Below are 11,100 nucleotides of genomic sequence, written 5' to 3'. Positions count from 1 at the left end.
GTACCCCTGCTCCGGGCTCCGCACCCCTCCTGTACCCCTGCTCCGGGCTCCGCACCCCTCCTGTACCCCTGCTCCGGGCTCCGCACCCCTCCTGTAGCCCTGCTCCGGGCTCCGCACCCCTCCTGTACCCCTGATCCGGGCTCCGCACCCCTCCTGTACCCCTGCTCCGGGCTCCGCACCCCTCCTGTACCCCTGCTCCGGGCTCCGCACCCCTCCTGTACCCCTGCTCCGGGCTCCGCACCCCTCCTGTACCCCTGATCCGGGCTCCGCACCCCTCCTGTACCCCTGCTCCGGGCTCCGCACCCCTCCTGTACCCCTGCTCCGGGCTCCGCACCCCTCCTGTAGCCCTGATCCGGGCTCCGCACCCCTCTTATATCAGCTTGGATACAATGTATCACCCTCTGCCCTTATATCAGCCTGGATACAATGTATCACTGCACGCCCTTTACATCTCCCCAATACACTTCCTAAACCTTGCTCTACCCTTACATAAGCTTGGATACAATGTATCACCCTCTGCCCTTATATCAGCTTGGATACAATGTATCACGTGACAGTCCCCCTATATGCTTCTATACCTACAGAATTTCAGCCACACTGCCCCCTGCACCCCAATGCTCAGCGCCCCCTATAGACGACCTCCGCCCTGCACACCACTGCTCACCGGCCTCCACCTCGCCATGCGCCCCGTCACCAGTAACACCCCATTCAGCTCCGGAGAGCCCCGCCCGGATTCTTTCACTTTCCCTCCCGGTGTCTCTCCCTCCAGTAATAGAGCAGGACACTGGAGACTCCTCCAGGAACCATAGAGAAGAGCGGTCAGGGCACTTCCGGTATACGACTAGAAGCTGAAAACCATAGAGACGTGACGTAGAACGTCGCGGAGGACACATCAATATACGCCATCTTTGAAAAGGGCAGATTAAGCTAAGTGAAGCGCAGTCCGTGCCCGGACATGAAGGCTCGGCTCGTAAAGCGAACGGTGATTGGCTGCGCTGCAGTAAGCTGGATTTGTAAAGGGAGCGGCCATTGGTGGACTTGTTACCATAGCAGCGTTAGCTTGCCAACTAGGCAAAGCTTTCATTAGCTCCTCAGTGCCCAGTGTCCCAGGAACACGGGAAAATACTATATACTAATAATAATAATAATAATAATAATAGTAATAATAATAATAACAATAATAATAAGGATAGAAATTATAATGATATGCTAAAATAGTGGATGCAGCTTCATACACAGAAAAATAATCCTGCAGGCAGATGGACGGGTCACAGGGCTGCAAAAGTAATGATTACACCACAAGAGGGCGCAATAGTGCTTACCCTGCTGCTATATAAAACAGGCTCTCAGAGGCTACTTATGGGTAGTGTTGGTGAAAGGTGGCTGATGCTTTATCCAGGCTAGAGCTACACACTGTTTTATCTTGTATCCAGGCTAGAGAAACCTAACCGTATCTCATCTTGTATCCCAGCTAGAGGTACCCAACCATATGTCATCTTGTATCCAGGCTAGAGGTGCCCAACCGTATCTCATCTTGTATCCAGGCTAGAGAAACCTAACCGTATCTCATCTTGTATCCGGGCTACAGGTGCCCAACCATATGTCATCTGATATCCAGGCTGGAGGTGCCCAACCGTATCTCATCTTGTATTGAGACAAGGTGCCCAACTGTATTTCATCTTGTATCCAGGCTGGAGGTGCCCAACCATATCTTATCTTGTATCCAGGCTAGAGGTGCCCAACAGTATCTCATCTTGTATCCAGGCTAGAGGTGCCCAACCGTATCTCATCCTGTATCCAGGCTAGAGGTGCCCAACCATATCTCATCTTGTATTGAGACGAGGTACCCAACCGTATCTCAGCTTGTATCCAAGCTAGAGGTGCCCAACAGTATCTCATCCTGTATCCAGGCTAGAGGTGCCCAACCATATCTCATTGTGTATTGAGACGAGGTACCCAACCGTATCTCAGTTTGTATTCAGACTAGAGGTGCCCAACCATATCTCATCTTGTATTGAGCCAAGGTACCCGACCGTATTTCAGCTTGTATTCAATCTAGAGGTGCCCAATTGTATCTCAGCTTGTATTCAGACTAGAAGTGCCTAATGGTGCGTTTACACAGAGAGATTTATCTGACACATTTTTTTAAGCCAAATTCAGGAACAGACTATAAACAGAGAACAGGTCATAAAGGAAAGACTGAGATTTCTCCTCTTTTCAAATCCCTTCCTGGCTTTGGCTTCAAAAATCTGTCACATAAATCTCTCTGTGTAAACGCACCCTTATTGTATCTCATCATCTATCCAAGCTAGAGGTACACACCCAACTGTATCTCATCTTGTATCCAGGCTAGAGGTACACACCCAACTGTATCTCATCTTGTATTAAGGCTAGAGGTACACACCTGTATCTCATCTTGTATCCAGGCTAGGGGTGCACATCCAACTGTATCTCATCTTGTATCCAGGCTAGAGGTACACACCCAACTGTATCTCATCTTGTATCCAGGCTAGAGGTACACACCTGTATCTCATCTTGTATCCAGGCTAGAGGTACCCAACCATATGTCATCTTGTATCCAGGCTAGAGGTACACACCCAACTGTATCTCATCTTGTATCCAGGCTAGAGGTACACACCTAACTGTATCTCATCTTGTATCCAGGCTAGAGGTGCACACCCAACTGTATCTCATCTTGTAACCTTTTCCCACCTACAGTGCTACCAGACAACCCACAGATCCCTGTTCTCTCTGTTGAGACTTCAGGATGTGAAATGTATAACAGTCCGCATCAATTGGTTGGGAAGCCTCCTTTAGGGGCAGAAGTGCACACAGGGGCAGCTCCATTGTTTTAACTACCCCCTTGTGCCCATTTCAACTGTATGGGCATCTTTAAGGTAAGTATGCAGTTGAAAGTTGTTATGGAGCATTAGCCATTAGCTCTATTCAATGAACAGCGGCTGCAGAAAACTGACATGTCAGTTTTTTGCGGGGCCGCTAGCGATCCCATCTGGAGCGTATACTATGTGTATACACGCCAGCCAGGATTCCCTCTAGCTGCAGCACAATGTAAGTAAAGTATTAATCACGGCCGTGTTGCAAATAAGCAACAACGGCTGTGATTAATACTTTACTTACGTTGTGTGAACATAGCCTAACACTGTAGGGGTGTGCTGTGCTGTGTGATGCTGCCTCCTGCTCCCCTGTCCGCCTCTGGTCCTGTGTGCTGTGTGATGCTGCCTCCTGCTCCCTGCTCTGCTCCCCTGTCTGCCTCCGGTCCCGTGTGCTGTGTGATGATGCCTCCTGCTCCCCTGTCGGCTTTTGGTTCGTGTGCTGTGTGATGATGCCTCCTGCTCCCGGCTCTGCTTCCCTGTCCTCCTCCTGCTCCCGACTCTGCTCCCCTGTCCTCCTCCAGTCCCGTGTGCTGTGTGATGCTGCCTCCTGCTCCCCTGTCCGCCTCTGATCCCGTGTGCTGTGTGATGATGCCTCCTGCTCCCGGCTCTGCTTCCCTGTCCTCCTCCTGCTCCCGGCTCTGCTCCCCTGTCCTCCTCCAGTCCCGTGTGCTGTGTGATGCTGCCTCCTGCTCCCCTGTCCGCCTCTGATCCCGTGTGCTGTGTGATGATGCCTCCTGCTCCCCTGTCTGCCTCCGGTCCCGTGTGCTGTGTGATAATGCCTCCTGCTTCCAGCTCTGCTCCCCTGTCCGCCTCCGGTCCCATGTGCTGTGTGATGCTGCCTCCTGCTCCCCTGTCCGCCTCTGGTCCTGTGTGCTGTGTGATGATGCCTCCTGCTCCCCTGTCCTCCTCTGGTCCTGTGTGCTGTGTGATGCTGCCTCCTGCTCCCGGCTTTGCTCCCTGTCCTCCTCCTGTCCCGTGTGCTGTGTGATGCTGCCTCCTGCTCCCCTGTCCGCCTCCGGTCCTGTGTGCTGTGTGCTGCTGCCTCCTGCTCCCGGCTTTGCTCCCTGTCCTCCTCTGGTCCCGTGTGCTGTGTGATGCTGCCTCCTGCTCCCCTGTCCGCCTCTGGTCCTGTGTGCTGTGTGATGATGCCTCCTGCTCCCCTGTCCTCCTCCGGTCCTGTGTGCTGTGTGATGCTGCCTCCTGCTCCCGGCTTTGCTCCCTGTCCTCCTCTGGTCCCGTGTGCTGTGTGATGCTGCCTCCTGCTCCCCTGTCCGCCTCTGGTCCTGTGTGCTGTGTGATGCTGCCTCCTGCTCCCTGTCCTCCTCCGGTCCCGCGTGCTGTGTGATGATGCCTCCTGCTCCCCTGTCCGCCTCCGGTCCAGTGTGCTGTGTGATGATGCCTCCTGCTCCCCTGTCCGCCTCTGGTCCCGTGTGCTGTGTGATGCTGCCTCCTGCTCCCCTGTCGGCTTTTGGTTCGTGTGCTGTGTGATGATGCCTCCTGCTCCCGGCTTTGCTCCCTGTCCTCCTCCAATCCCGTGTGCTGTGTGATGATGCCTCCTGCTCCCGGCTCTGCTCCCCTGTCCGCCTCTTGTCCCGTGTGCTGTGTGATGATGCCTCCTGCTACCGGCTCTACTCCCCTGTCCGCCTCCGGTCCCGTGTGCTGTGTGATGATGCCTTCTGCTCCCCTGTCTGCCTCCGGTTCCGTGTGCTGTGTAATGATGCCTCCTGCTCCCGGCTCTGCTCCCCTGTCCTCCCCCGGTCCTGTGTGCTGTGTGATGATGCCTCCTGCTCCCGGCTCTACTCCCCTGTCTTCCAGTCCCGTGTGCTGTGTGATTATGCCTCCTGCTCCCGGCTCTGGTCCCGTGTGCTGTGTGATGATGCCTCCTGCTGCCGGCTTTGCACGCTGTCCTCCTCCAGTCCCGTGTTCTGTGTGATGATGCCTCCTGCTCCCGGCTCTGCTCCCCTGTCCTCCTCCGGTCCTGTGTGCTGTGTGCTGCTGCCTCCTGCTCCCGGCTCTGCTCCCTGTCCTCCTCCGGTCCTGTGTGCTGTGTGATGCTGCCTCCTGCTCCCGGCTCTGCTCCCTGTCCTCCTCCGGTCCTGTGTGCTGTGTGATGATGCCTCCTGCTGCCGGCTTTGCACGCTGTCCTCCTCCGGTCCTGTGTGCTGTGTGATGATGCCTCCTGCTTCCGGCTCTGCTCCCTATCCTCCTTCGGTCCCCTGTGCTGTGTGATGATGCCTCCTGCTCCCGACTCTGCTCCCCTGTCCGCATCCTGCTCCCAACTGGGGCAGTGATTTGATAAAATCTCTGACTTTCTTCAGGGACTCGGCCATTTCATAATTTCCCGGGATTTGATCAAATCCCTGAATTCTATCATTTCACTGCACCATAAATATGTATATCCTGTATACTTCATATACTCTATACTTCATATTTCATTATAGAGGAGTATATATTATAATGTGCATTGACTTATATATATAATATCATATGCTTCCATTATAGAGGAGTATATGTTATATCATATACTATATATATATATATATATATATATATATACAGTGGCGTAACTACCAGGGTCGCAGCAGTCGCCGCTGCGACCCGGCCCGCCACAAGGGGGGGCCCGCGGGGCCGCTGGGCCCCCCTCATCAATCACTCTTGTGACCGCAAGCATTGTGTTGCTTGCGGTCACAAGAGGCCGCCTCCGTCTGCCCCGGATCATGCGCTGCTGCCAGGGGTTTTGCGTCCTATCCCCGGCAGCGCGCGCATCATAGAGTTCACTGCTGCGGCACAGGGAGCGCACATTAGAGACGCTCCCTGTGCTGGAGGTCCCAGCACAGGGAACTCTATGATGCGCGCGCTGCCGGGGATAGGACGCGACACCCCCGGCAGCAGCGCATGATCCGGGGCAGACGGAGGCTGAAGAAGAAGAGGATCGCCGGGGGAGCGCGTTGTTAGGTGAGTTGTGTGTGTGTTTTTTTTATTTATTTTTATTTGTTTTAATAAAGGAAAGAGGGGGCTATCTATAGGAGGGAAGGGGCCATTTATAAAGGAGGGGGGAGAGGTGGCCATCTATAAAGGGGGGCAAGAGAGGGGGACCTTCTAGAGGGGGGGTATCTATAAGGGGGGGAGGGGGACCATCTATAAGGGGGGGGAGAGGGGGACCATCTATAGGGAGGGGGGGGGAGGAGACCATCTATAAGGGGGGGAAGAGTGGGACTATCTATAAGGGGGGGAGAGGGAACCATCTATAAGGGGGGAAAGAGGGGGATCATATATAAGGGGGGAAAGAGGGGGACCATCTATAGGGGGGGGGGGGAGGGGGATCATATATAAGAGGGGGAGGGGGACCATCTATAAGGGGGGGAAAGAGGGGGACCATCTATAGGGAGGGGGGGGGGAGGAGACCATCTATAAGGAGGGGGCAGAGGGGGACCATCTATAAGGGGGGGAGGGGACCATCTATAAGGGGGGGGAGAGGGGGACCATCTATAAGGGGGGAAGAGGGGGATCATATATAAGGGGGGAAAGAGGGGGATCATCTATAAGGGGGGGAAGAGGGGGGCCATCTATAAGGGGGGGGGAGAGGGGGACCATCTATAAGGGGGGGGGGGAGAGAGAGGACCATCTATAAGGGGGGGGGGGAGAGGGGACCATCTATATAAGGAGAGGGGAGAGTGGGCCATCTATAAGGGGGGGAAGGGGCCATCTATAGCAGAGGGGGCCATCTATAAGGGGGGAAGGGGCCATCTATAGGAGAGGGGGCCATCTATAGGAGGGTGGGAGAGGGGGCTATCTATAAGGGGGCAATATATAAGGGGGGGAAGGGGCCATCTATAAGGGGGGGGCATCTATAAGGGGGGCAACATAGGGGGAGAGGGGGCTTTTTATAAGAGGGGATATACAGAGGGGGCATCTATAAGGAGGCTACATAGTAGGAGGCATATACTATAAGGGGGGATACACAGAGGGGGCATCTATAAGGAGGCTACATAGTAGGAGGCATATACTATAAGGGGGGATACACAGAGTGGGGACCATCTATAAGGAGGCTACATATAGGGCATACACTATAAGGAGGTCACATAGTGTCAGGGTTACCCACTAAATGAGGCCAATACAAATGTGCAGTTTGTAGAGAGATTACGATGGTGTCAGAGTGAGGAGTCTAATATGTCTGTCTGGCAGATTCTGTGGATTCGTGGCTCGGAGAAGTTCTCATAATGGCCGAGAGCAGATGGAGAAGAAGATGAAGAGGGAAGAACTCCGATCAGAGAAGACGTTCCCTGTGAGTCACCTGATGTAACTGCACTGTAATGTATATGGTGTCTAGAGCCTGTGTGGAGCTGCGTCCACCTCTATATGATTGGATGCGATGATACGTGTACAGTGGATGTTATTCAGTAGCAGCGGTGGTGTTAGTAGCAGCGTTGGTGTTAGTCAGTATGTGGTGGTGTTAGTCAGTATGTGGTGGTGTTAGTCAGTAGCAGCGGAGGCGTTAGTCAGTATGTGGTGGTGTTAGTCAGTATGTGGTGGTGTTAGTCAGTAGCAGTGGTGGTGTTAGTCAGTATGTGGTGGAATTATTTGTTACTTGCTATTTGGTACTATGTTTTATTGGTCTTAGTATACAGGATTTGGTCAGTAACAATATGGCGGTAATATGTGTGGTGATAATATTTTCTCTTCCTATCTTAAGATCGTTATTCGTAATATCTGTCTTGGTGTATATATATATATATATATATATATATATATAATATATACACATATACCAATAGCATCACTTGGTCGAGGAAGGGGGGGGGGGGCCCAAGTTGCCCTCTCGCACCAGAGCCCAGGAGTCATTAGCTACGCCCCTGTATATATATATATAAATGCGATGCCCTGGCCCCTGGGGGCCACTTCCGCAGTGCTGATGTTATGAGCGGGAAATGAAAGCAGGGGCTGAACTCCCTTGTCAGCAGGAAGTGGGAAGTCACATGGTTGCTCCTGGCCAGAGCTAGTCGGCCATTGGAGGAACCATGGTTACAGGGCACTGGCACGTGATCCACATCCTTGCATACCACTGTACAAGGTAATAATAATACACAGGAGTATATATATACACCAAGATATACATGAGAATACGCATAACCAGTGAATATTAGGGGGAAAACTAGCAGCAGTTGCAGTGTGCACAGTTACCGGAACCAGCATGGACTAAGTGATAGAAATGAGCACGATAGGAGTAGTAGTCCTTGCGTTCTGGGACACTGCATACCTCCCTAGCAAGTTTGAGCTGACCTTGGCGAATCTAGAAGGTAGAAAACATGAAAAGACTGGACAATCAAACAACAGGAATGAAAGATGAGAGTGAGTGTGATGAGGTGTGTGTCTCCCACGCCCAAGGCACAGGTGGAAAAGGAGAAAGAATGAGAAACCCTAGTGGCAGGTCTTCACCTAGGGGTGCCTAGGGTACTCTGGCGACCAGGTAGCTAGTGCATGAACCATCTGACGTGTAAGCCAGGACAACTTAACTGCTGGCGGGTGACCCTCCATGTTCCAGCGAGTTAGACAGTAGGTTTTCTGTATAAAGTGTTACCCTACTGGAGGAGAACTGTGAAGACCTGTGTATTCCCTTGGCGTGTTTGTGAAATGTCTTGGATACCTGTAAGAGAGAGAGAAAAATAATAAAAGCAACCATACACTTTTGGGACCCCTCATACACACAAGCAATCATGCGACACAAGCACTCTATAGGCCAAACACATGAAAAGGCATCCAAGGTGCAATGGGTATGGACAAGTGTAAATGTTGGAGTATTACTATGTGTGGTTACTAACGTGTGGAGACAAAACAGGGCGACCAACACTAGAGACACAAGGAAGGGAAGTACAAAGGACGACATATACAACGAGGTCTTTGATGAGAACTGGCTCAAGTAAATCTTAAGGAAACCTGAGAGAAATCTGAATACAAACTGGCTCAACTAAATCTTTCCAGCTATAAAGATAATATAGACAATACTGAGAATATGAGACTGGATGAGAAAATACACTCCTATATAATCTAGACTTTCTCTGAGGTATATATGAACTGACTTCTCTTACTCAGAGGAGGAGCTATCTGACTTTGACACTAGAAAAATACACTGTTTCTTACAAAAAGAGGCACTCTACTCTGAGGCTACTGAAACATCCTTTTGCCTGCTCAGAGGAGGAAATATAAGAGACTTTGATAATACTGAAATACAATAGCAGAAATAAGTGCAATACTTGAATAAGTGCATAATAACTTTGGGTATCACACACTCACAGAAAAGTGCTTTAGGAAGGAATGGGTTAAGTGTCTCTGTTAGGGAGAGTCTCTTTGAGGCAATAAAGACTATCGTCCATGGCTAAAGGCTCTGGGACAGGCACTAGAGAACTCTTTTTTTTTTTTTTTTTTTTTATGGTAAGTGTCCATCAGCTCATGGCTGGTTAGCACAGGGAACTTGGTCAGGAGGACCAGGCACGAACCTTGAACGTTGCATAACGTTTCACACCAAACAAAAACAGAAATACTGAACAGCAAAACAGTTTAACCCTCTAAGGGCTTAGCTCTCTGTATCGTACAGGTAGAACTCCTCGGGTTGAACGCTCAGACCGTCTCAGCGGAAGGGCCTCTTCAACAGTGACTGTCTCTGGTGTAGGTTGACGATCTTCTCTGGTAGGTGACGGCAGAGGCGGAGCCGCTGGAGGTAGACTTGGAGGAGGAGGAACAGCGGGGACGTGGACAGGGATACCCGCATAGCCGATGGGTATGAGAAACAGTTCCGTTTGGAACATCTCTTCCAGAGAGAGAGGTTTGGCTGGAGGTGCCGGAGTGGCAAGGGGTGTTGGTGCAGGTGCCGGGCATGGTGCTGCAAGGCCTTGTAAATCTTCCATGGCACACAGTTTTATCCGGTTCCTATGCACAGTCTGTGGAGCTAGTCCCGTTTTTTTTTATCTCGTAGACATCGGTCTCTGGATAGGGAATCGCAGAGATAACATAAGGCTCAAGCTCCCATAGGCTGTCGAGTTTGTGAGAGCGGTGATACTTTTTCAGCCAGACTCGGTCTCCCACTCGTAGGGATGTAGCAGTCGCTCTCCGGTTATAGGCCTCTTCCTGACGCTGATGAGCTTCTCCCATCCTTTGGTCCACAATCTCCCGAGCATCCTGAATTCTCCATTGATGCTCTTGGACCCAGTCAGTCTCGGGCAGGGGATTGAGAGTGTCAGGAGCTTGGATCCCGAGTGTGCGGTCCTGAGGAAGTTGGCCTGGGCGCCCAAACATCAAGTAGAACGGAGAGTAGCCCGTGGAGCAGTGGGTGGTATTATTGTAGATTTCCACCAGCTCGTCCAAGAGATGAGGCCATTCCACTCGTTTGGCCACTGAAGCTGTCCTTAACATGTTGATAAACACTTGATTAATCTTTTCGCACAGGCCATTCCCTTGGGGGTAATAGGCCGTAGTGCGGAGTTTCTTACACTCGTGGTAGGCACACAGCTCCTGGAACAGTTGTGATTTGAAGGCCGGACCCCGGTCCGTCAGCAGAGACTCCGGACAGCCGTAATGTTTCACGTACTCCCGGTAGAAAGTGAGGGCTGTAGTTTTAGCGGTTAGATCTCTGACAGGCACCACGACTACCCACTTGGAATAGTGGTCGACCATCGTTAGGGGATAAGTGTATCCACATCTGGTGGGGGCTAACTTCACGTGGTCTAGGGCGACAAGCTGATTCGGCCTGTGGGCGCTGATGGGATGTAAGGGGGCTCTGGGTTCCCTTCCTCCAGCCTTGGAGATATTACAAGCAGGGCACTCAGCACACCAGTTTTCGATATCGGCTCTCATTCCGATCCAATAGAATCGCCGTCGAATGGTGGCCTCCGTTTTGTGGACCCCGAAATGACCGGACTGGTCATGGTAGGCGTCTAGCACCATCTTAACATCCCGCCGGGGAATCAGGATCTGGTGGCACCTCTCCTCAGAGACAGGGTCGAGGGAGTTTCGCAAGATTAGTCCCTTTTGTAGGAAGAGCCTCTTTCTCTGCCTCCAGAGTCGCCTCAGCTCGACATCCGGGTAGGGTCTCTTGATCCGCATGGGAACCCGACCGGTAATCATAGATTTCTCCCAGGACTCTGGACTCCTCTTGAACAGTCTGCCACCTGGCCAAGTCCTGCGGAGCCTTCGGTGGAGAAGAGGACATTTC

Source organism: Dendropsophus ebraccatus, chromosome 7 (genome assembly GCF_027789765.1).
Source record: "Dendropsophus ebraccatus isolate aDenEbr1 chromosome 7, aDenEbr1.pat, whole genome shotgun sequence".
Lineage (NCBI taxonomy): Eukaryota > Metazoa > Chordata > Amphibia > Anura > Hylidae > Dendropsophus > Dendropsophus ebraccatus.
This window is presented reverse-complemented; position numbering follows the sequence as displayed.